This window comes from Rattus norvegicus, chromosome 10, assembly GCF_021556685.1.
Source record: "Rattus norvegicus strain SHRSP/BbbUtx chromosome 10, alternate assembly SHRSP_T2T, whole genome shotgun sequence".
In the NCBI taxonomy this organism is placed as follows: Eukaryota; Metazoa; Chordata; class Mammalia; order Rodentia; family Muridae; genus Rattus; species Rattus norvegicus.
The window spans coordinates 16,258,875-16,284,840 of record NC_141543.1 but is presented as its reverse complement, the minus strand read 5'-3'; the positions used below and the strand labels follow the sequence as shown (position 1 = coordinate 16,284,840).

Genomic DNA, 25,966 nt, shown 5'->3' with positions numbered 1-25,966 from the left:
ATTTCTACAGTCAGTCAGTGGGGCAGCTCACGCCTGTAATCCCAGCATTCACAGGGCTCCGGAGGATTGAAAGTTCAAGGCTAGTCTGGCCTACAAAGCTAAACCCTGCCTCAAAACAAGAAGAGCTCCTTGGGTGATAAACAGCTGAATTTTACCGAGTCTCTGCCAACGCTGAGCACTACCCTTGAGTTTTCTCACCCTTGTTAAATCCTGGCGGGATGACAAGCCCAGAGGAAGTGGGTTGTCTAAACAGTGACTGTGTGTGGTTTCTGCTCACAGAACATGTCCTTTATACCATACGGGGGGCTACATCTGTCACAGGGTTACTTCTGAGGTCTTCTAGGGTCTCTTGTTGCTGAGAATTATCCACTGGTAGCAGCAAAATGCAAAGCACTTTGTTTTTGTCTCAGGTTTAGCTTCAGTCTAAGCTTTTTTTCCTTTGGGGGTTTGTTACCATTTTATTTATAAAATTAGAAGGATTATGTTTATTTATTTGTGCATGTATGGGGTGTGTGTGTGTGTGTGTATGGCACATGTATGGGATTGCTTTTCTCCTTCTATTATATGAGACCCTAGGATTGAACTAGTCAGACTTAGGGTCAAGCACTCTTACTACTGAGCTATCTTTCTAGGCTTATAATTTATTTTTATAACTGCTCTGTGTGTGTGTGTGTGTGTGTGTGTGTGTGTTTGTGTGTGTGTGCCTGTGCCTGCACGTGCGCATGCATGGAGGCCAGAGAACAACTCTCAGGAACCTGTTTTCTCCTTCCGTTGTGGGTTCCTGGGAATGAACTCATCAGGCTTGTAGGCTAAGCACTTTTACTCCCCAAGCCATCTTGTCGGCCCAACTTTTCTGTAGGCTGAGCTCCTGGTGGATATGCGCACACCGTAAGTGACTGTTCTGCTGAGAAACCAAAATACTCCACAGTGCTATTTCCAACAAATATTTCAGAGAAATAATCTGAACACTTACTTTAAGACATTTGTTTTTGTTATTTTAATTACATATATGTGAGTATGTATGTATGTATGTATGTATGTATGTATGTATGTATGTATTAGTTAGGGTTTTCTAGAGGAACAGAATCTAGAGTAAATGAACATCCCTCTACCCACTCTCCCTTTCTCTGATGCAGACAACTTTACTTCAGTTTTAGTGTACTTTTATACAAGAATAGCAAAAGAGCAATGATCTATCCGTCTCTCTGTCTGTCTGTCTATCTATCTATCTATCTATCTATCTATCTATCTATCTATCTATCTTTATTGGAATGACTTATAGACTGCAGTCCAGCTGACTGTGGCCTGGAAGGCACTGGGCTGGACATCTCAGCTGGTCTCCAGTATATGCTGCAACTCCAAAGAAGTAGGCTCCAATGGCAGTGAGGGAATGGATGTGCTAGCAGGGCAAGGGCGTGTGTCAGCACACTGTCAAAAGAATGACTCATGTCGAGCACTGCCTTGGAGAACTGTGAAAGAGGGAGGCTCCAGGAAACACGGCAGAGAAACTTCTACCTCAGTTGCATTTTGTTCTCTAGATTATCATGGATGTGATTTTGTGCCTCCTGTGACAGGACACTTACATTAAAAATGTAAGATATGTTCATTCTTGTTGGATGTCAGAATATAACTGTAGACCCAGTCTGGTCAGTGCATCCTGAATCTGGAAATGGCCTCCTGCTTTTCTTTTGTGCTTTCCCAGATAAAATTTACAGTATATGCTACACTGTTGTGTTTAAATTGGTCTGTTCTGAGAAAGTTCTGGGTAAGGGCACTCTGTTAATATTTGGTATGTGCTTACTGGCATTTATTTACATGATTTTCTCAACTCCAACAACCTTCCTTAGATCGTTGCTTTCTTTGTTACATTCCTGTATAAAAGTCCACTGAAACTGAAGTAAGGATGTCTACAGCATCAGACTGTGCTCCACCCCTTTCCTTCAGGTCCTCAGATCCCAGGTCTAGCAGACAAGATCTGCACAGGTGGGCTGAAAAGTCCACAGGCAACCAAGCAAAGAGCAAAATTTCTGCTTGTATAGTCTTCCAGCAGAAGGCGTGGCCCAGATTAAAGACATGAATCTTCCTGCCTCGAGATCCAAATCAAAGATGCGCGTCTTCCTACCTCAGAGGTTCGGACTAGAAGTGGACCCATTTCACCAACTTCAAACCAAGTCTCTTACAGCTGTGCCCTCCATTTCCAGATGGAGTCAAGCTGACAACCAGTAAGAGCCACCACAGCTCGTCATTGTGTAGCTGTGTACAAGGGTGTGTAGGTGCCCACAGAGGCCACAGACATCCCGAGTTACAGGCTGCTGGGAGTTGCCTGATGTGGGTACTGGGGACTGGACTCAGGTCTGCAGCAATGCCTGTTCTCTAACTGGGAAGCTATCTCTCCGCTCTCCTACTTCAAAAATGATTTTTAATAAAGTGTTTTGCTTGTGTGTCTATATGGGGCTGTGTACACATGAGTGCAGTTGCCTGCAGAAGCCAGGAGAAAGAATCAGACCCCCTGGAGAGAGAGTTAACAGGCAGTTGTGGGCCACCCAGTGTGGATGCTGGGAACCAAACTAGCTAGGTACTCTGCAAGGTATGTATGTATGTATGTATGTGCATGTATATATGTGTATATATATATGGTGTATATGTATGTATATACATATGATATATATATATATATATATATATATATATATATATATATATATATATATGAACTTGTACTTTGCACCAGGCTGGCCTGACTCATAGAGATCCTCCTGCCTCTGCCTCCCAGCTGCTGAGATTAAAGGTGTGTGTGCACCCCATCCCCACAGCTAGAGAAGTATGTATTCTTAACTGCTGATCTGTTGTCTCCAGCCCTTTCAAATTATTTTTAAAAATTCCATTAATGCACATACATGTGTTACTGTTACAGTTTTCAGAAGTAAGTCCTCTCCTATCATGTGAGCAGTTCTGGAGGGCAGAATTGGTCCTCAGGTGTCTCCCTGGAGCTCCACTTTAATTTTTGAGACAGTGTCTCTCACTGAGCCTGGAGCTTGTTATTTTGGCTTGTCTGGCTAGCAGGCCAGCGAGCCTCAAGATTTCCCCATTCCTCACCCCCGAGTGCTGGAGTTTTAGGAGTGCACCACCATGCCTGACTCCTCACACGAATGTTAGGATCCGAACTCACATCCACGTTTGCACGGCTGGTGCTTTACCCAAGGAGCCGCCTCCCAAGACGGTCTTTATTACTCGAATGCTTTATTTTAAATTACGGTTGAGGGGTTGGGGATTTAGCTCAGTGTTAGAGCGCTTGCCTAGCAAGCGTAAGGCCCTGGGTTCGGTCCCCAGCTCCGGAAAAAAAAATTATGGTTGATGGCTTTATTTGCCACAACTCCCCTCCCCCACTTCTTTTTACCTACATCATCACGATCTTGCAGAACACTTTAGTGCTTGACAGGAAACTCTGGTTAGGGACGAGTGCTGGTCACCATTGCTTGGGATACATGGTAACAACACCCAGATAGTTACAGTGTCCCAGGGAAGTCAGAGAGATGTGCCCTGAGTCAATTACTAATCCCTGGGGACTGAGGACAGTTTAATCTCCTTCACGAGGCTGCACACTCCACTTGCTAACAAGCTAGATGGATGTCAAGGTCAGGTAGTGACGAGAAGCCATAACATTGAAATCTTTGCAGTTCCTCTCAGTAAAATCTTGAGGGTAGGATATGCCCGCCCATGGTCACCCTGATGTCCATTTCAGATGCCCATAGGTGTCCTGAGGGGACTTCAGAGAAGGAGGCCATGTTCTCCGAGGTGAAGCTCAACTCTGCGGGGTGATGTTGCCTCAGCATCTGCAGCTCACCCTGTAGAAAGGATGCTGGCTACTTGTTGCTCATCACTGTCCAGCAGGATGCAGGAAGGACTGTGTGGTACTTGGTAGCCTGGATGCATCAGGCCACCAAACTGCATAATGGAGGGCTTTGGGATTAACATGATGTCCTCTCTCCAGCCCCACTCCTTCCTCTAAATACAAATTTAAGGCTAGCATGTAGAGTCCTGAGCTTCCTCATGGCCTTCCCACACACAGGCGCCAGCACAGTGTGTGGTCACTCATTCCTCTCCCAGTGTGTCTGTTCTCTCTCTCATTCAGTTCACAGGTATTTGGGTGCATATGATAGACGTATCCGTACATAGCTGGGTGTGCAAATAAAATGGGGTATGAACAGCCATTTTCTTCTTGGAGTTTTTGTTCCATGGTGAGAGAGTGGTTTGATAAGTGAGAGAGAGAGGGAGAGACAGAGAGAGAGATAGAGAGAGGGAGACAAAGAGAGACACAGAGAAAGACAGAGACAAAGAAATAGAGAGATAGAGAGATAGAGACAGGGAGAGACAAAGAGACAGAGACAGAGAGACAGAGAGACAATATGAAGTTGGAAGAGTAAGAAGGTAGAGAGGATCTGGGAGGGGTTGGGGGAGGGAAAACATAAAATATATTGAATAAAAAATTTAAATTAGAAAGACTTTAAAAAAGGCTGTATCCAAATATTAGGTTTAGTGGTGGAGGAGATGGTTCAGTGATTAAGAGCACTTGCTGCTCTTGCAGAGGACCTGAGTTCGGTTCCCAGCACCCCACGCTGGCTAGCACACATATGTCTATAACCCCAGATCCAGGGATCTGACGCCCTCTTCTGGCCTCCACGGGCACCTGCGCATGCACACACACACACACACACACACACACACACACACACACACACACACACACACGTAAGACAAATCTTTGAAGTATGGGTTGACATTTTTGGAAAGACAAGAGACCCCCCTGGAAACTGAAAGCTTTTCCACTCAACACAAACCTGCAGCTTTGGGTTCTCTTCTGTAAATCCATTTCTTAGCATTCCTGGGCAAATTGGGCCCATCTGTGGAATCCACCTCAAGGCAGGGAGCTTGCATGGCCAGCACTTACTCAGCAGATAGCGACAGTCTCATTAACCTCCACTCATTCTCAGGAGATTGTGCAGGGAGGGGCCTGTGGTGGAGCTAAAGCGCACACAGTATTCTTGAGCACATCAGAGCAGGGTTATATGTTTTGCTGAGCAAGCAGAAGCTTTCCCAGCCCCACTGGCTGCTACGGCTGACTGGTGTGTGCATGTGTGGCTACCGGGATGGGCAGGTATCTGTGTGGTGTGCTGACTAAGATTCCTTTGAGTAAATACCCAGGAGGGGTATGTCTGGTTCAGGTGGTAGTTGTATTTTTAGTTTCTTAAGGAACCTTCATACTGGTTTCCACAATGACTGCACTAGCTTGCTTTGCCACCAGATCTACATAAAGGCTCAATTTCCCTACATCCACACCAACATTTATCTGTTTTTGTGTAACAGACTGGATAGCTGGGGTGAGCCAGGACCTTGGTGCAGTTTTGACTTAATTTCCGTGATGTCTCAGCCTCTGGTTTGTGCGGTGGTGCTGTCTGTGGGTTAGTGCATCATGGACTGCATCCCATCTTTCTACTCCTTTGCTCCTGACTGGGAGGGGCATTCCTGGAGCCTTGATGGACACTTATGACAAGGGAGAGAAGGGGAGGACCCAGCCTCAGGAGTGACTGGCCCATTGTTGAGCCACAGGTGAGGCAAATGTGGGAGCAAGCCTTTAGACAGTTGCCTGAGGACAGTGTGGCTGAGTGTACCCCATCACAGACAGAACTCCTTAGATGGTGTCTCGTGCCCTGGGCCTGGGCCCCAGCACCATGTGTCTTTTCTGAGCTGCTCTGACAGGAGGCTTCCAGAGTATCTGTGTAGACAGGTGTCAAGGCCTTCATCTATACTTTCAGGATATAATTTTGACTTAATTTTTTTGAGATTTATTTTTATTTTATGCATCGGTATTTTTCCTGCACAAATGTCTGTGTACCATGTACAAGCAGAGCTGGTGGAGGCCAGAAGGGGCAGTCCCCTTGGAACTGGAGTTACAGACAATTATGAGACACCATGTGCTGGGAATTGAACCCAGGTCCTCTGGAGGAGCAGTCAGTGTTCTTAACCACTGAGCCGTCTCTCTAGCCCCCAAATTTATTTTTACTATTTATTTATTAGACAAGGTCTTCCTTTGTGTCATCCTCCATGGTCAAAGTGTCACAGCTCTCAGAAGGGTAGCCTGAGCAGGGCAGGTAACTGGGGTCCCAGGTCTTGCTGTGGCAGAGGCAGTGACAGTGCTGGAAGCAGTGGCAGGGGTTGCAGGGGTGGCAAGGGCATGAGCCTGGCTGCCAGGCAGGTCCCGGGTTCACCGATGAATGATTCAGGAGAGAAAACTCTGCCCCAAAGTGTTACAGCTCAGTAAAACATCCACTCTCAGGCGATTCTCAGTGAAATAACTTGTGTACTTTATTCCGTGTGGATAAGGACTTAATAGACATTGAGGGGGTAGGGTGGAATGCAGGGACAGGTGCTTCCCATTGGCTCAATTTGAGATGCTAGTGATGCTCTATTTGCATGAGGAAGAATTTCAGGTGTTTTCTCCCTACACGACTTATTGTCATGGTTATCTCAGTGGGTATCATGGTCACGTGTTCCGGAGTTGGTAGCGTTAGGCAGGGAGTTGGCCCTGTGATGGTGACTGCTGTTGTCAGGTTGACTACACTGGAATGTACTACAATCCAGAAACAAAGGGCACGTCTGTGATCCAGATCTTGAGGCTGGAGGACGGAGACTTCTGATCTGGATCTTGACATGAGGTGAAACACACTTTTGATCAAGATCTTGAAGCATAGTGGCCATGAAAAGCTTAGGCCCAGGCAAGGTGGTACACGGCACAACTTTAATTCCAGGAGACTGAGGCAAGCAGATCTCTGGGTTCAAGGTCAGCCTGGGACAGAGCAAATCCCAGATCCAGGCATGGTGGTACACAATTTTAATCTGAGCCACACCTTCTACTGGAGGCCTACATAAGGACACTAGAAGAAGGGAGACTCGCTCTTCTCCCCTGCTTACACTTACTTGCCAGCACGTCTGTTGAAACCCATTTCAGGATTATAATTTATACAGAAGACCAGCTGAAACAACTAGCCTCACAGGACTGAGCAAGTGCTAGATTCTTGGACTTCCCATTCACAGCTGCCCGTTGTTGGGTTAGTTGGACTGCAGACTGTAAGCCATTACAATAAATTCCCTTAATATATAGAAATATTCCATAAATTCTGTGACTCTAGAGAACCCTGACTAATACAGTCCCACTCCTACTGTTCTTAATTCTGAGTTTCATGGGGTTTGAGCTCACTCAACCTTACCAGTTCTTCTGTCTGTCCACCTGCCCCAAACCTTTGTAGTTCCAGGACCTTAGAAACTCACTATGTAGTCCAGGCTAGCCTTGAACTCACGGAGTTCCACCACTTTCCACCTTTCAAGTGCTGGGATTAAAAACTTGTGCTACTAATGCCCAGCAATTTTTACTTTTAAATTTACATTTAGTTGGTATGAGTGTGTGTGTGTGTGTGTGTGTGTGTGTGTGTGTATACACGTGCATGCACATGTGTGTGCGCGATGTGCACACAAGTGTGCACCTGCATGTGGCAGTGTAGATGTGCTCAGAGGGCAATTTATAGGAGTTGGTTCTCTCCTTTAACTATGTGGGTCCTAGGGATTTGAACTCAGGTCATCAGAGTTGGTGAGAAATGCCTTTATCCACTGAGCCATCATCTTACTGGTCCTAATGGTGAAATTCTGCACTTGTTAGTCTCATAAGAATAGATTTCTGTTTCAGAGGAATGACTACTAAATGGCCATGGGATGATGCTAACTGTGAGGCCTCCCTCAGGACTGAGCCCTCCCTTGTGCTTTTCAACTATTTGGGGGAGTTCTTAGGCTTCAAAGGGAAGAAGAACTAAAGGGACACACCAACAGTTTTAATTAATTAATTTGAGACAGGGTCTCACTATATAGCTTTGGCTGGGACCATCACACTGGTATCCAACAAATATTTATTAAGTGATAAATGCACACCAGCCTGTGAAGAGGCAGATGTGGGAAGGGCTGTTACAGAAAGAACACAAAAAACTCCCAGCACTGGGGCACAGAGATGGGAAAATGTAGAGAGAATCTCTATAGCACCACTTGTCAATAAAAAAGCTGATGGCCAATGAACTGGGCCAGGAAATAGGAGGTGGGAAGAGGGAGGATTCTGGGAAATAGTGAGAGAATAAAAGGAGGCATGCTGAGAGAGATAAGAGCTAGAGGCTGAGGGAGACACTGAGGAGATGAAGGAGGGGTAACTAACCAAGTGGTAGACATGCACTAGTTTGAATGGGTTAGATAAGTTATAAGCTAGTCAGGAAATGAGCCGAAGCTATGTCCTAGGTATTTAATAATAAATAATTAGACTCAGAGTCATCATGGAGCTGGAGCTGGGAGGAAAAACAGATTTAATTTCTTTCTTTCTTTCTTCCTTCCTTTCTTTCTCTCTCTTTCTTTCTTTTTTCATAGGGGATTAAGAGTCCAAGTTCAGCTTTGGCTGTTTATGAATTCCAGGCTAACCTGGGCTATATAGTGAGACCCTATCTCAAAACCAAAAGTTTTTCCCCATAAAACAAAACCATAACAAGAAGAAGCCAACTCTTCATAATGAGAACTTCAAATAGATGTGAAGACAGGAGAATAAATTTAGTGGCTCCTTTCCTCCCTTTACTGAACATCTGTTGGGAGCGATGCCATTGAAGCCCTCCATTATTAATGTTATTATTATGGTTAGAATTAAGTATGACTGAGCTCATGGAAAATCCCCAGCCAGCTGCAAAAAGACTAATACAAATCTGGTGGTCAGGATGAATAATGATATGATAAAGCTCTGACCTTGTTGAGAAATACATCTGACGTCAAGAATGTGATGACCTGTAACCTTTCTGAAAAACCAACATCCTGCTGACTAATAGATACGACAAACCTGTGACCTTTCTGACATCCTGTCAACATCAGCCTACTCCCTAACCACACGAATATTGTGTCCTTGGCCTGCGTAAATGTTTCTTACTTCCCCCCTCCCTCTGTTACCCCTGTTATGGTATAAATTCAGCCTTGGGGAAAAATAAAATTGTCGCCTTGATCAGACTCTTGGCGTCCTTCTTTGTGTCTCTTGTCCCCCATTCTCTTCCAGGTACACCCTGCACCCGTCGTTGACAAATGGCGCCCAACATGGGGCTGTTTGGAGGTCTCCTGGAGGAGAACGTCGTCCCCCATGAATAGGCAAGCCTGTCTTCCTTGTTTGTTGGAGCCTTTGCTCCCCCTCAGAGCTTTTGCCCCACCCCCCAGAGCTTTTGCTCCCCGGCTTCTGGCAACCATGGACCGCCGGACCTTGGTTCAGAGGCTTGGTGCGTGTTTCTCCCCGGACGATGCAGATCTCAGTGGTGAGTGATGGGACAAGCATTCTACAGTCACCTTTTGTGACAGGACTCGGGGAGTCACTCAGGATGTGAAGAATAGGGTTAAGAAAAAATATTTAAAGAAATTCTTATACTTTGTAGGAAATATTTGTCCATAATTCCCCCAAGAGGGAACAATTGACACAAAAGATAGTGCAGAATTAGTGATTGTTTAATGGATCGGCTAACCTTGTTGCTGAAGTCTGCCCTCTGTAATGAAGTTGTGTGCTTTTTGAGTTGCCTTTCCCTGCATGGATGAGCAGCCCCTGGTACGTGGATTAAAAACCTTATATCCTCATGCTATTGCAGTGGTCACTTTGTCAATCTGTGCTCTGTGGGTGGCGCTCCTGATGTAAGGCCATAACATTTTAGTGCATCAACTGGGAACTGTGCTCCCCCTAGACTACAGTTGGTGAAGAGATCAGAGGTAAGCTCGAGCAAATCTGTGTTTTGTGTTCTGTGTTACTTTCTGTTTTGTCTCTGTGTCGTGTTGTCTTGTCTTTGCTTCATGTTGTCTTGTGTTGTCTGTGTTTGCTGTCTGAAGGGTTTGAGTCCCCCCTGGAGAGGGGTTAGAGTCCTCTTGGTGGTTACTGTGGGTCCCGTGAAGGGCTTAGGGCTGTGACAGGCAGACATGCTAGTTGTCACAGACCACGGGCCCTAGAGGATGCTCTAGGTGGAGAAAGGAATCTAGAGGACACTCTAGAATCCTGTTGGGAGGTGGGATCAGATGGTCTGCCTCATCCTGGAAGCAGCTAAGGTTAAGTTGCAGTTTGGGCCAGGTACTGAATTTATCAGGCATCTGTGGAAATTGGTTATAGGATGCCTTGTCTTGATCTTGTTTGTCTAGTTTGTTTTCTGTGGTATTGTCAAGTGTCTTTTTGGCTTTTGTTTCATTTTTGGACTTGGACTGACAACCGTGTTTGAAATCATGGACTGATGACTGTGTTTGAAATCATGGAACTGTTTGTTTTGTTTGTCAAGGAGTTTTACTTGGTCCTCTTGGTGCTTAACTTGGAAATAATTTGCTTGAGAGAAATTGTTTTCTCCCACGGGAGTTTTGTCTTTCTCTCTCCCCAAGGAGAGATGCCCCTCCCTTTGCTCCCCTTGCCTAGTCTAGCTGCTGTTAACAGTTCATCGCACATGTGTATGAAGGACTCCAGGTTAGTGAGTGACCCTGTCTGAAGCAGGCATTAACAAGACCCTGAAAGCTTTGCCTTGGGTCCTGAAGAAAGGATCTCCTTGTTGTTTAGACATTCACAGCTTCTAAGGAAGGGACAGCACAGAGTAGGGAAGTATGGGGCTGAGGGTGACAGGCTGAGGGTAGCAATGGCCAGAGTTGTGGGCTGCGCGTGGGCAGTGGCGCAGCTCAGGCCTAGCTGGTGCAAGAGGAGTCTCAAGGTGATGAGGCCGGCTGGGGCTGACGCTTTAACAGCAAGAAGATAGTGGAGAGTTAATGATTATTTTTAAGACTATTATGAGACTTTTGGCCCTGAAAAAAATTCCAATCACTGCCTTCAGTGGCCAGACCTTCAACACTTGCTCACAGAAGGAGAGCGTTCATTAAAAGAAGTTCTCTGAGGGAGCCTGCCTTATCTGCTGGCCCTATCCTAAGAGAGGAGTCGGTCTCCAACATTGTCACCTTCCCCGTTAGTCATCATTGACACAGAGAGTGCCTCTGATCCTATCCCCGCAGCAGTCAGTTCCTGCCCCTGTGGTCAAAATGCCCCAGGTCGGGGGCCAGGGAGCCCCTAAAGTAGTTTCAGAAAGAGTCTGCAGCAGACTGCGAGGAACTTTGTTTTGCCAGACAGAACAGGCTTTACTCCAGGATGATAAGAGAGAAAGTCTCGGCACCTGCTCTTCAGCCTACTCCAGCTAGAGGCTGTGACCAAGGTCAGGATCAATGTTTTCTTTTCCATGGGCCCTTAACCCAGTGAGACAGCTTGGTGAAGGGCTACTACTGCAGTCCTGGGAGGGCTGTAGTTCTATTAAAGGTCAGTATTCCAGTGTTAGCAATTTCTTTATTGGATATGAGAGGCAGGAAGCCCTGCTCAACTGTGACTCCTGCCTCAGGAATGGCAGCAGAAAGAGTCCTTACAGCCAGTTATCTCTGACTATAGCTTGCTCTCTGATACCCGAGGCTTCAGTTGGATCACACCCCTGGGCGAGCCTCCTTCAATACTCAGATGCTATTTTCTCCTGGTCTTTTGGCTCAAGGTTGCCAGGAGTGTCTGACAGCCTGGAAGAAACTTCCCCGCTAAAACAGACGAACCATACAATTCTTTTGTCGGCCACTTGGCATCTAGCACCCAGGTCCTAACCATCTCTCCACCCTTTTGTCATTAGTTCTTACTGGAAGCCTAGTGTCCTTTGGAGGTTGGGGTCTCTTGAGAGGCAGAGCCACGGAGCTGACACTGAAGGGAGGTACTCCTTAAGGATAAATCTAAGTCCAGAGAGACAGCCAGTAACAGACCCCAGCTGCCCCTCTGCTTGCCTTTCTGTTTCACAGGCACAAAGCTCGTGCTTGTTTTTGCAATGGCTGTTTCATCCCGCGAAAGCTTCCTCATTTAACTGTGTGACTGAATGTTACTTGTCTGATCTGGTTGTTCCAGCAGCTCTCACCAGGCCACCCCCTAGCTTTCTTGCCTGGCCCCTTTCCTCTCTTCTTAAGAATTTTATCACCTAATACATTGTGTTGTTTGACTTATAATATCTCCCATCCTACTAATATCCATGTCCCAGATTCCTGTTGTGAAGGTTCTAATTCTAAAACAAGGGGATGGTGTGTCTCGCCCACCTTGTCCGGCAAGGAAGACGCAACATGGTTGGATTCTTCTCAACAGCCTTTACTGCAGGACACCTTCATTGTTGATACAGGGAGGCGGTGGCAGCCAGCCCTAAGTGTTACAGCTCCAAGTGTTACAGCTTCAAATGTTACCGCGCCTAGCGGCAAAGCCGCTCGCCTTATATACACAACAGTATGCTAATATTCTTTCAGGGATTGGTGGGGCACGAGTCACCCCACTGTCATCCCAGCTACTCGTCCTCCAGAGATTGGTGCGGCATGAACCTCCATTAGCATAGTACCGCCCCAGCCAGACTGACGGCAGGTGCAAAACCCCACGCATGCGCAGTACTGTTGTTAGGAGGGCGCCAGATTCACCTCATTATCATACAGCTGCCCTGACACGGGACAAGCCTGCGAATGCACGGTAAGTTATTCACATTTGGACGGGGCTGGCTGTCGGCGCCATCTTTACTTCGCCGCGCCGCTCCCTACAATGGTGCATCCCCCTAAATATTAAATTTACCTCTGCGGTTTGAAACGAGGATTGGACACGTGGATACACTTGGGGTCTTAGAATGTTTCAATCAGGTGCTGATACAGGGATAATATTTACCATAAAATTGTTAAAAGAGCCTGTGCATTCCTACTTCCGGGCTTCTAGGTACTCATTCCAAGAAGGAGCGCATGGAGGCACTGAACATGTGAACATGGTGCAGGGCACACGCGACTTCATCTACAGCCTGCACTCCACCGACAGGAGCTGCTTGCTCCAAGAACTGCACTGCTTCAAGTCCATTGCCATCGCACAAGAAGAACTGGAAGCTCTGCCACCCACTCCATATGAGATATGTGTTCTTCTACAATTCGATACCTTTTGTAGGGTTTGGCTTTTTGGATAATGCAATTATGCTTGTTACATGAATTGTCTATTGGAATTATTTTGTGAATGTCAACAATGGCAGTCAACAGGTGATCTTTTCCTTCTATGTATCAACATATCATTTAACTTTCGGTTATTGATACTGCACTGTACTGAGTTGGGATTTGCTTATTTCTTACATAACATGCACGGGATATCTATGTATGTCTTTTTTCTTTCTGATGGTTATAATTCAATGCTGAGGTTTCTCCAAATTATTTATGATGTTTAATATCAGTGAAAATTGTAATTCTCTGCCTGGTGGCATCCCTTCTGTGATATTTCATGGTAAACATTCATAATCATATAAATTCATTCAATTTTAAACTTCCACATCTATTAAATTATGAAGCAGTGTTTTAAGTGTATTTGACTATTTTAATTTTGACCCACACTGTCTTTAAGAGTCAGAAGTTAATCAAAAAGAACAATTGTCTGGCCGTATATGCTAACAAGTGTACTTCTTTCTGATTGGCTTTTTATCTTTAATTTCCCAACTTTGAGCAATCACACTGAATTCTGGTTTGTAAGAGAAAGGCAGTGTTTGGATACTTCCTGTGCCTTAGAATATGGTTAAAGAAAGCATGAAACAGGTCAGAGAAGGCTTAAAAAAGAGAAAATGAGGAAGAGAAAAAGCTGAGAACTGGTATCAAAATTGGTTCTCCACCTCCCCTTGGTTGTCCACCCTGCTTCCCTCCCTGTTGGGCCCCCTAGTAGGCCTTCTTTGGTTATATTTTTTGGTACTTGGACATTTAATCATTTAACCAGCTTTATTAAACAACCGGTAGATAATATAGCAGCAAATATTTCAGGTATATTATCATAGGCTAGCTATGGAGGATGCTTTGATGAGGGCCAAGCTCCCCTACACATCTCCCAGCCCAGGCAAGGACATTTTTGTCCTTCAGCCAAATGAGGCCAACATTCTTTTCTGCCTGCTGTCCTGATGTCTTTGCTGAAAAATCAATGAATTGTCACCCCTGCGTGCTGAGCTGGACAGTCAATGATGGGTAAGAGAGTGATATATTCACAATGAAGGGCCTAAGACAGGGGGGCCGCCATTAGTTGCTGCCTTATCCCATGATGGACCTGGCCACAAGATTCTCTTGGCCATGTGACAAATATCACTCCAACCTAAGACAGAAGCAGTTCCCGAGGGGCTCATTCCAGGACAGCATGGCCATTTGGCCACCTTTTCATTTGACTATAAGGAAGGGGGAGATGTTGTGAGCAATGCCCTTGAAGCACTCCATTATTAATGTTATTATTATGGTTAGAATTAAGTATGACTGGGTTCATGGAAAATCCCCAGCCAGCTGCAAAAAGACTAATACAAATCTGGTGGTCAAAATGAATAATAATATGATAAAGCTCTGACCTTGCTGAGAAATACATCTGACGTCAAGAATGTGATGACCTATAACCTTTCTGAAAAACCAACATCCTGCTGACTAATAGATATGACAAACCTGTGACCTTTCTGACAACCTGTCAACATCAGCCTATTCCCTGACCACACGAATATTGTGTCCTTGGCCTGCTTAAATGTTTCTTACTTCCCCCCTCCCTCTGTTACCCCTGTTATGGTATAAATTCAGCCTTGGGGAAAAATAAAATTGTCGTCTTGATCGGACTCTTGTCTTGGCATCCCTCTTTGTGTCTCTTGTCCACCATTCTCTTCCCTGCACCCGTCATTGACAAGCATCCAACACTGTATCTTCTTTTAAAAAACGTTCATCAAGTCTAACTTGTGCTGCCCAAGTGCTCTTGAATGTATGGTCTTTCACTGGAGCATGATCAAACCACCAGGGGCCATATCCTTAAAGAAAACTGACTTGCTCTCTTGCAGCAGGTATCAATTGCTCCCTATGGAGGGATGCCTACCTCCTGCCTCCATGCTGGGATTTAGTCTGGCTTGAGTTTGTACAGGCTTTTGTACATGCTGTCTCAACTGTTGTAAGGTCATATGTGTCTGAAGAACAGTTTTCCTTGTAGTCAACCATTGCCTCAGGCTATTACAGTTTTTCTGTTCTATCTTCTACAATGATTCCTGAACCTTTAGAGGAGGGTGTGTGTTTGATGTGCACAACACATTTAGGGTTAAGCCTTTCACAGTCTTTTATCTCCTGAAACCATGATCAGTTGTGGGTCTCTGTGTTAATCACCATCTACTACAAAAAGGAAGCTTCTGTGATGAGGTTTGAGAGATACTCTAATCCATGGGTATAGTGACAAATCATCAGGAATCAGTATAATCCTGTGCTCATTTAGGAGAGTGAGAAGTTCTCCCCTAAGGACTGTAACCTGCATGGTCATGGAAGGGATGGTGTGACACACTTCCTGCCCCTGGAACAGAGCTAGCAGGGTATGGGTTGGGTGTGAGGCTTGTTTGTAATATATATATTTGTGTGTGTGTGTGTGTGTTTGTTTGTTTATTTGTGTATATATCTTCATGTTCCTCCTTCAGAAAATATTCTCCCTGCCAAGGTTATTGGGGAATGTCCTTTCTGCCAAGGTGAATGATAACCAGAGACAGCTTGAGTTTGGGAGGCAAGGGTGTGTCTATGTCCTTAGTAAAAATGGTATATGGTGTGTGATCTTCAGGATAGTCTTTAAGGCTGTGAGAAAGAACTCTGAAAACGTGAGTTCAAAAACATATAAATAGGATTTCTCAACTATTCAAAATATAAGGATGCAATATGAATTACATAAGGGGCTTTATGGACCTAAAAAAAAAAAACAAAACAAAACAGAGGCAGCTACACTATAAGCCAGCTTGTCAGAAAGGTATGCAGATACATAGGCAAGCAGATACCTGAGTTCAAGGCTGGCCTGGGAAAGAGCTAGTTTAGGCCCAGAGTGGTGGAAATAGTAATCTCAGGACAGGATCCTGCCAAGATAGTTTATTGTCTATGCTTACAAAGGCAGGTAGATACTATTGTTTTTGCTTTCCAAGGCAGGCAGATCTCTGAATTCATTAAAAATTAATAAGCAATATTAAAAAAATGTGCTTGCTGTTTCTAAGAAGCAAGGGCCTGGGGTCTTGGAATGGTGATTCTTGGGGTAATCAAAGGGAACCTGGAGTAAATGACTGAATTGTTATGCAAATAGAAGATTGGGTTTTGATTTTTAGAGCTAAGCTATCTGGATAAGCTATCTGGAGATCTCCAGAGAAAGCCTTGTTGAGCAGGTTGTCAGCTTGTACCCAGGATTTGACTTTGAGTTGTTCTTTTTGCTGCTCCTGAACACCTCTTCCTCAGAACCTCTCTTCAAGCTGGGGCTCATCCGTGGCATATTTAGTTACAGAGTTTTGGCTCTGCTATGGGTGCCAGGTATGGGTTTAAACTTTTGGACTTGGCTTTAAATTTAACCAGAAAGTGTTTGGTTACTCCTATAACATTTGTGCCACTATTGTGCCAATGGGCATGTCTTGCTAGGTGTGTTGCTATAGTATCTCTCAGGGTTGACAGATGGGTGCTATTATGATTACTCTTCTTCTCTGGTAGGGTGCATAGCACCTCCCAGCACTATGAAAGCTAGCTAGTGGGGATGGAACTTCCAGGTGAGTACCAGATTGATTTCTCTGTTCTATGATTCAAATATGCGGAATCTTCAGCAGTAGAGTCTTACCTTCTGGAGGGTAACCAGAAGATCATAAGATATAAACAATAGCCTATAATGTTTGTGGGGTCTAGGGGACATTACTTTCCAAGAACACCAAAAGAGGGAATACATTCCTGGCACTGGGTAATTAGCCTCTGGTGTCTCATAGGAGCTTTGTTGGTCAGTTATAGGTAGCTCCATTTTAAACTCTTTACATTAAACAATATTTTATGTGTGTGTTTTGCCTTCATGTATGTATGTGCACCAAGTATGTGCCTACTGTGATTGAAGGTGAGAAGATTCCCTGAAACTGATGTCATGGACAGGTGTTAAGAACTGGACATAGGACCTCTGCAAGAGCAGTGTCTTAGTTTTTTTTAACTCTTTTAAGAGAAACCATGACCATGGCAAAACATTTAACTGGGGCTGTCTTACAGTTCAGAGGTTTAGTCCAGTATCATCGTGGTGGGAAATATGGTGGTATGCAGGCAGACATGGTGCTGGAGGTGCACCTGAGAGTTCTATATCTTGATCTGCAGGCGGCTCTCACAGAGTCACTGAGCCTGGGGATTAAGCATCAGATACCTCAGAGCCAGTCCCTACAGGGATACATTTCCTCCAACAAGGCCACACCTCATAGTAGTGCCACTCACTGTGGGCCAGACCTTCAAACACATGAGTCTTTGGGGTGCTATTCCTATTCAAACCACTACAAGCAGCAAATTCTCCTAACTGCTGAGCCATCTCTCTAGTTTTCACTATAAATTATACATATAGTATATACTATAAATGTGTGTATATATAATATATACATATAAATTATTTACATAACACACATATATAATTTGAGTGTGTGTATGTGTTACATCTTTTAGGAGGTTTCCATAGTTTCTATATGACTTTTCCCAAATGTCTTAGTGTTGGTTTTCCCTTCTCTATTCCTGCTCTACCTGTCCTGTTCACCACCTTGCCCCATTTAACCCTTCCTGCACTATTATTTCTCTGTAATCCCTTAAATCATGTCACTTACTACTTTCCTGATCTCTTCTATGGTGCCAACTCCCTGTCTGTAAACCTTTGTCACAGTGTCTGTCATTCCAGGCACCACACATCTGCCAGTATCAGGAACAACAATCTCATTAGGAAACCAGAGAATTTGGGTTCTGGAGAAACAAGGCTGTACCAGGCACTCGGGGACATCTCGTCTCATCCTTGGTCTTATAGCAATATGATTCTCTGAGGCTGCAGAATACATTATTCAGCCATCCACTGTGGCATCAGCTGGAACAACAAACAAACCAATAAAAAAGAATGGGTAATCAGTCTTTAAAAATTCTTTCTAGTTTGTGGGTGGGAACAGGAGGAGTGCAGCTGGCTGGCTGTGATGATTGACAAGCCGCTCAACTCCGATGGTGACCAGCTGCTTGGCCACCTTCTTTCCAAGTCTATGGGAGACCTGGCAGGCCTTATAGGAAGAGGGCTCCTTGGGAAGTCACAAGGGAGGGAATAATAATGTCTGAAGCGTATTTTACCATGTGTGTGAATTGTTTCTGGCTGTGTCTCCCACAAGCTGACAGGCGGTGGAGCACGGTCACAGCATGTCTTGTTTTTTCTTCCCTTTATTACATTTTGGTTTGTCCCCCCCTTATTTTTTTTTTTTTTGGATTGGTTTTCCAGACAGGGTTTCTCTGTGTACCCTTGGCTGTTCTCTGCCTCCCAAGTGCTGAAATTAAAGGCACACATCACCACTTCCCTGTGTCCTTTTATTTATTTTTTAACTTTATTTTATTTTACCAGAGATGGAGCTCTGAAATGCTATGAAACTGATCAGTCATTGACTATATATCTAGCCATTTCCTTAAAAAATGAGGTAAAAGGTTTGTATAGTAGAGAACATTCTTAAATATAAATAGATTTCTTTCTGTTCTGGGTTGAACTCAGGGCTTCATCCATGCTTGGAGGACTCTCTCTATTGCTGAGTTACAACCTTATTTGACCACACACACACACACACACACACACACACACACACACACACACGAATGGACTAGAGAGGTGGCTCACTGCTTAAGAGTGCTTACTGCTTTTGCAAAGGACCCAAATTTACCTCCCGGTTGCCTGTTACTAGGGGATTTGTCACATGATTAAAAATAAGCCAAATAACAGGAACACATACACACACATGCACACATGCACACATGCACACATGCACACACACACACACACACACACACACACACACACACACACACGATGTTGGGGAGGTAGTTCGCTTGCTAAAATACTTGTCTTGTAACCCAAGGGCCAGAGTTCTTTTTACCAGAATTGATGTGAAAATGATAGATGTTCTCTGTCGCCCCAACCCACCCAATCCCTCAGGCTCATCCCTACTGTGGCAATAGAATGCCAGCTGCAGTCTTCTTTCCCTCCTCTCTATCTCACAGACTATCCTCTCTTGGCATCCCAGAAATCAGCATCTAGATCTATAATCAGCCCAAAACCAGATGCTCAGGTGCCAGAGTAAAAGCACAGTCAATAACAGTCAGGGCAATATGTCTGCATTAGAGCCTAGATATCCTGACACAGCAGACCCTGAATATTCCACAGCTGAAGCATGAGAAAACGACTGTAAAACCACCTTTTCTCTTTTTCATCTTTATTAACTTGGGTATTTCTTATTTACATTTCGAATGTTATTCCCTTTCCTGGTTTCCGGGCCAACATCCCCCTAGCCCCCCTCCCCTTCACTATGGGTGTTCCCCTCCCCAACCTCCCCCCATTACCACCCTCCCCCAACAATAACTTTCACTGGGGGTTCAGTCTTAGCAGGACCCAGGGCTTCCCCTTCCACTGGTGCTCTGACTAGGATATTCATTGCTACCTATGAGGTTAGAGTCCAGGGTCAGTCCATGTATAGTCTTTGGGTAGTGGCTTAGTCCCTGGAAGCTCTGGTTGCTTGGCATTGTTGTACATATGGGGTCTCAAGCTCCTTCAAGCTCTTCCAGTCCTTTCTCTGAATCCTTCAACAGGGGTCCTGTTCTCAGTTCAGTGGTTTAATGATGGCATTCGCCTCTGTATTTGCTGTATTCTGGCTGTGTCTCTCAGGAGCGATCTACATCCGGCTCCTGTCGGTCTGCACTTCTTTGCTTCATCCATCTTGTCTAATTGGGTGGCTGTATATGTATGGGCCACATGTGGGGCAGCTCTGAATGGGTGTTCCTTCTGCCTCTGTTCTAAACTTTGCCTCCCTATTCCCTCCCAAGGGTATTCTTGTTCCCCTTTTAAAGAAGGAGTGAAGCATAGGCATTTTGATCATCCGTCTTGAGTTCCATTTGTTCTAGGCGTCTAGGGTAATTCAAGCATTTGGGCTAATAGCCACTTATCAATGAGTGCATACCATGTGTGTTTTTCTGTGATTGGGTTAGCTCACTCAGGATGATATTTTCCAGTTCCATCCATTTGCCTATGAATTTCATAAAGTCATTGTTTTTGATAGCTGAGTAATATTCCATTGTGTAGATTAAAACCACCTTTATAAAGATGATAAAGGTCACTGAAGAGGAAATGAATAAATCCCATAAAGAAATCCAGGAAAACACAAATAAATGCAAAAGGCAATTAAAAAAATAGAACAAAAATCCCTCAAAGAAAGCCAAGAAAAAAAAAACCAAGCAAGTGTAAAACTGTTCAAGACCCTGAAATGAAAATAGAAGCAATAAAGAAAACACAAACCAAGGGAATTCTGGAAATGAAAAATTTAGGAATTCAAACAGGAAGCTCAGAGATGAGCTTCACTAAACAGAATACAAGACATGGGAGAGAGAATCTCAGGCATTGAGGATATAATAAAAGAAATGGATGCACCAGTCAAAGAAAATGTTAACTCTAAAAACATTCCTGACACAGAACATCCAGGAAACAGGACACTATGAAAAGACCAAACTCTAAACTAATAGGAATAGAGGGAGGAGAAGAATACCAGTTCAATAGCCCAGAAAATATTTTCATCAAAACTATAGAAGAAAAGTTTCCTAACCTAAAGAAGAACATGTTTATGAAGGTACAAGAAGCACACAGAAAAGGAAGCCTGCTCACCACATGACAATCAAAACACTAAACATGTAGAACAAAGGGAATATTAAGAGTTGCAAGGGGAAAAGACTAAGTAACATATAGAGGCAGACCTATTAGAATGACTTCTAACTTCTCAATGGTGACTCTAAAAGTCAGAAGGGTCTAGAAAGTAAGAGACCACAGATGCCAGCCCAGGCTACTATACCCAGTAAAACTCTGAATCTCCATAGATGGATAAAATAAGATATTTTATGATAAAGTCAAATTTAAACAATATCCATCTATAAATACAGCCCTACAGGAGGTGCTAGAGAGAAAACTCCAACTTAAGGTTAACTACACCCATGAAAACATAGGAAATAATCTCACAGCAGTAAAATCAAAAGAAGGGAAGCACACACACAAGGGGGGGAGGAGAAAGAGAGAGAGAGAGAGAGAGAGAGAGAGAGAGAGAGAGAGAGAACTACCACCACTACCACCACCACAATAGGAACCAACAACATTAGTCATTGGTATCTCTCAATATCAATGGCCTTGATTTCCCAATAAGAAGACGCAGACTAACAGAATGGATGCCAAAAGGGACACATCCTTCTGCCTCAATCAAGAAATACACCTCAACATCAAGAATGAACAATTTTACCTCAGGGTAAAAGGTTGGAAAAAGATATTCAAGCAAGTGGACCTAAGAAATAAGCTTAGGTAGAGTGTAGGCATTTTAACATCTAACAAAATAGACTTCAAACAAAAACTAATTAAAAGAGATGGGGAAGGACACTACATGCTCATCAAAGGAAAAATCCACCAAGATAGCAATTCAGTTCAATATCTATGCGTCAAACATAAGTGCACCCGTTTTTGTAAATGAAACACTGCTATAGCTTAAATCACATATTGTTCCTCACACACTGATAGTGTGAGACTTCAATACCATACTCTCACCAATGGACAGGTCATCCAGACAGACACTAAACAGACATACTGCTGCTAACAGATGACATACACCAGATGGACCCAACAGATATTTACAGAACACTTCACCCAATTACAGAAGAATATACCTTCTTCTCAAGCACCTTATGGAACTTTCTCCAAAACTGACTACATCTTTGGACACAAAGCAGATTTCAACAGATATAAGAAAACTGAAATAATTCCCTGCATCCTGTCAGACCATCACGGATTAAATCTGGACATCAACAACTACAAAAGAAAACAAAACTCACGGAAACTGAACAACTCTACTAAATGAAAAACGAGACAAGCCAGAAATAAATTAATTAAAGACTTCTTAGAATTCAATGAAAATGAATACACAACATACCCAAACTTACAGGGCACAATAAAAATGCTGTTCATACAGCAGATGCTGGCGAGGATGTGGAGAAAGAGGAACACTCCTCCATTGTTGGTGGGATTGCAGACTGGTAAAACCATTCTGGAAATCAGTCTGGAGGTTCCTCAGAAAATTGGACATTGAACTGCCTGAGGATCCAGCTATACCTCTCTTGGGCATATACCCAAAAGATGCCTCAACATATAAAAGAGACACGTGCTCCACTATGTTCATCGCAGCCTTATTTATAATAGCCAGAAACTGGAAAGAACCCAGATGCCCTTCAACAGAGGAATGGATACAGAAAATGTGGTACATCTACACAACGGAATATTACTCAGCTATCAAAAACAACGAGTTTATGAAATTCGTAGGCAAATGGATGGAACTGGAAAATATCATCCTGAGTGAGCTAACCCAATCACAGAAAGACATACATGGTATGCACTCATTGATAAGTGGCTATTAGCCCAAATGCTTGAATTACCCTAGATCCCTAGAACAAATGGAACTCAAGACGGATGATCAAAATGTGAATGCTTCACTCCTTCTTTAAATGAGGAAAAAGAATACCCTTGGCAGGGAAGGGAGAGACAAAGATTAAAACAGAGACTGAAGGAACACCCATTCAGAGCCTGCCCCACATGTGGCCCATACATATACAGCCACCCAATTAGACAAGATGGATGAAGCAAAGAAGTGCAGACCGACAGGAGCCGGATGTAGATCGCTCCTGAGAGACACAGCCAGAATACAGCAAATACAGAGGCGAATGCCAGCAGCAAACCACTGAACTGAGAATAGGTCCCCCGTTGAAGGAATCAGAGAAAGAACTGGAAGAGCTTGAAGGGGCTCAAGACCCCAAAAGTACAACAATGTCAAGCAACCAGAGCTTCCAGGGACTAAGCCACTACCTAAAGACTATACATGGACTGACCCTGGACTCTGACCCCATAGGTAGCAATGAATATCCTAGTAAGAGCACCAGTGGAAGGGGAAGCCCTGGGTCCTGCTAAGACTGAACCCCCAGTGAACTAGACTATGGGGGGAGGGCGGCAATGGGGGGAGGGTTGGGAGGGGAACACCCATAAGGAAGGGTAGGGGGGAGGGGGATGTTTGCCCGGAAACCGGGAAAGGGAATAACACTTGAAATGTATATAAGAAATACTCAAGTTAATAAAAAAAAATGCTGTTCATAAAAGAAAGTTCATAGCACGAAGCACCTACATAAAAATTGTAGAGATCTCATACTAGCAAATTAACAGCACACCTGAAAGCTCTGGAACGGAAAGAAGTAAGCACACCCAAAAGGAGTAGACAGAGGAAATAAATTCAGGGCTGAAACCAATAAAACAGGAACAAAGAGAACAATGTAAAGAATCGGTGAAACAAGAGTCGGTTCTTTGAGAAAGTCAGCACACAGAGAGAGTATCCAAATTAACAACATCAGAAATAAAAGGGGTCCAAAACAACAGATACTGAAGAAATCCAGAGAATCCTAAGGGCATAATTTAGAAAGGAGTACGCCAGCAAATTGGAAAATATAAAAGAAACCGTTTTCTTGATAGGTACCACTTTCCAAAGTTAAATCGAGATCAGATAAACAATGTAAATAAATGTATGACCGTTAGTGGAACAAAATAGGAGCAGTCATTAAAAGCTGCAACCCCCCCCCCAAAAAAAAAGCTCAGGGCCAGACAACAGGTCCACTTCATGGAAGAACGGCAACACATTTGTGGAAGATCCAGAAAAAGACAGAAACTGGAGCAAGTTTTTATGTGCCAACATAGATATAGTCTCTAAGATATAGTATTTTTAACGTAGAACTCTACCAGACTTCCAAAGAGGAGTTAGCACCAATACTCCTCAAATTATTCCTGAAAATAGAAGGAGCATTATGAAGGACTCTCTAAAAGGCCAGAACATGGCGAACATGGCAACAGTAGGTTTTGCCTTTTATCCTTCTTGTTCTCTTCCTTGCTAAAAACCATTAGATTATATTCCTAAAGCCCGCCTTATTTGACCACTGACTCAAAACACTGAAGTCCAACAATAAAAATTTATTATTTGGCTAGCATGTCCAACCAGGACCCTAGCACAGACTACCTCCGTTTTCCTTAAAAATCCACTCATAAAAAGTCTGCTGCTTGCTGTCTGCCTTGGCCTGATCCAGAGGTAGCACTCCTCTCCTCTAATTGCCTATCCAGGGCACTACATCTCCTTTGTGCTGAGAATTTGGTGTCTAGGTGTGCCCCGTACCAATCTAAGGGGGCCAGCTCCTTACATTGGTGCCATGACTCAAATCAGTCTACAGGACCTTCAACCCAGTTCTCACAGTTTCTGGACCAGCTGATGCCTATTCATTTATCCATCAGTGGCTAATTGATGGGTTTTCCATTATTAACCATCCTGAACATTCCCCAAAACACTGGGTGATGCCTAATGAATATCTGTTTTGTGGGGTGGGGAGAGTGCACTCCACCACGGCCTTCATTGGCCACAGTGGATAGCCAATAGGCACACTTCATTCAGCTCAGTTTGATTGTCAGTTTTCTGTTGGGGAGTGTCCCTAATTGTTTCCCTAATTGTTGATTGGCTAAATAAAAGATGGCAGAAACTAATCGTTGGGCGGAAAGAAAAGGCAGGATTTCCGTCAGGACAGGAAGAGAAGGGAGAAGAGGATTGGGAGTTGGTCCAGACGGCAGACGGACAAGGAGCTGCAGGCATAGGTTTCTCGGAGCAACGATAGTTCGTGGCCTCCACAGGTAATTGCGGAGGCCAAGGAAGATGGGGCAGGATATTCTTCACCCAACCTTTGAGTTATCTGGCCAGTTTTAAAATATACAAGTCTCTAGTGTTTTCCTTTCATGGTGCTAATGGGAGCTGCGTGAGACTCGGGTGGCCATTGTGGCACCGGGCAAGCAGCAAGCAGAGACCGAAAGAGCTAGTGTGGGAGCTGAGTGAAACCTGGACAGTCGTTGGTGGTCGGCAGACTCTGGTGGTGGCTCCGGGTATTCTCAGAAGGAATGGACTGGATGAAGTGGAGCCAGCAGGTGTGGCAAGGAGACCAGGCAAGGGGAATCGTGCTTCCTAAAATTACATGCAAGTCAATGTCCATTCTTAAACATCCAAAAATCCCCTTGACTGGCCCCAGATTTCTCCTCACACCCATTGTGTCCCTCTCATGGTGATGGAGCTTGGGTAATAGCTCCTCCCTTCCAGGGAATCTCACTACTGGCCACTTAAGAACCCTGGCTCCAGCCCACCACTAGTCTTCACTAGAGAGAATCCGGTCTCTATTCTGACTGAAAGTTCCAAATCAGACCAACTTTACTGGTGCATCTTAGCACTCAAAAAATAGCCCTTACATTCCCCTAGAAAATGAAAAAAAAAAATGACAACCTTTACACTTTTATGGACATAAGGACCAAGGGAAGAATATTGATTTTAACAGATATATTTTAATTGATATATAGGTAGACTGTTTGGAATATACCTCTGTATTAGTTGGCATACTCTAGAGTAACAGAACTTATGGGATGTCTCTGTATATTAAGGGAATTTATTGTAATGACTTACAGCCTCTAGTCCAACTAACCCAACAATGGGCAGCCATGAACGGAAAGTAATTGCTCAGTCCCCTGAGGATAATCGTTTGACTCGGTCTTCTCTATAAGCTGGAATCCTGAAGAGGTAGGTTCCAACAGATGTGCTGGCAAGTAAGTGCAAGCAGGTGAAGAAGAGTGAGCCTTCTTCCCATGTCCTCCTGTGGGCCTCCAGCAGAAGTGTGGCTAAGATTAAAGGTGTGTACCACACATTCCTGGATCTGGAACTTGCTTTGTCCCAAGCTGATCTTGAAC

The 25,966-nt window shown here is 44.2% G+C and overlaps 1 long non-coding RNA gene across 1 annotated transcript; it reads left to right on the top strand.

Moving 5' to 3' along the window:
- Positions 1-9,063: 9,063 nt before the first annotated feature.
- On the top strand, positions 9,064-14,720 carry LOC108352213 (uncharacterized). Its single transcript, XR_015631437.1, has 4 exons — positions 9,064-9,374; positions 9,699-9,816; positions 12,385-12,598; positions 12,836-14,720. It is a non-coding gene; the product is annotated as an uncharacterized LOC108352213 (long non-coding RNA).
- Positions 14,721-25,966: the final 11,246 nt, after the last annotated feature.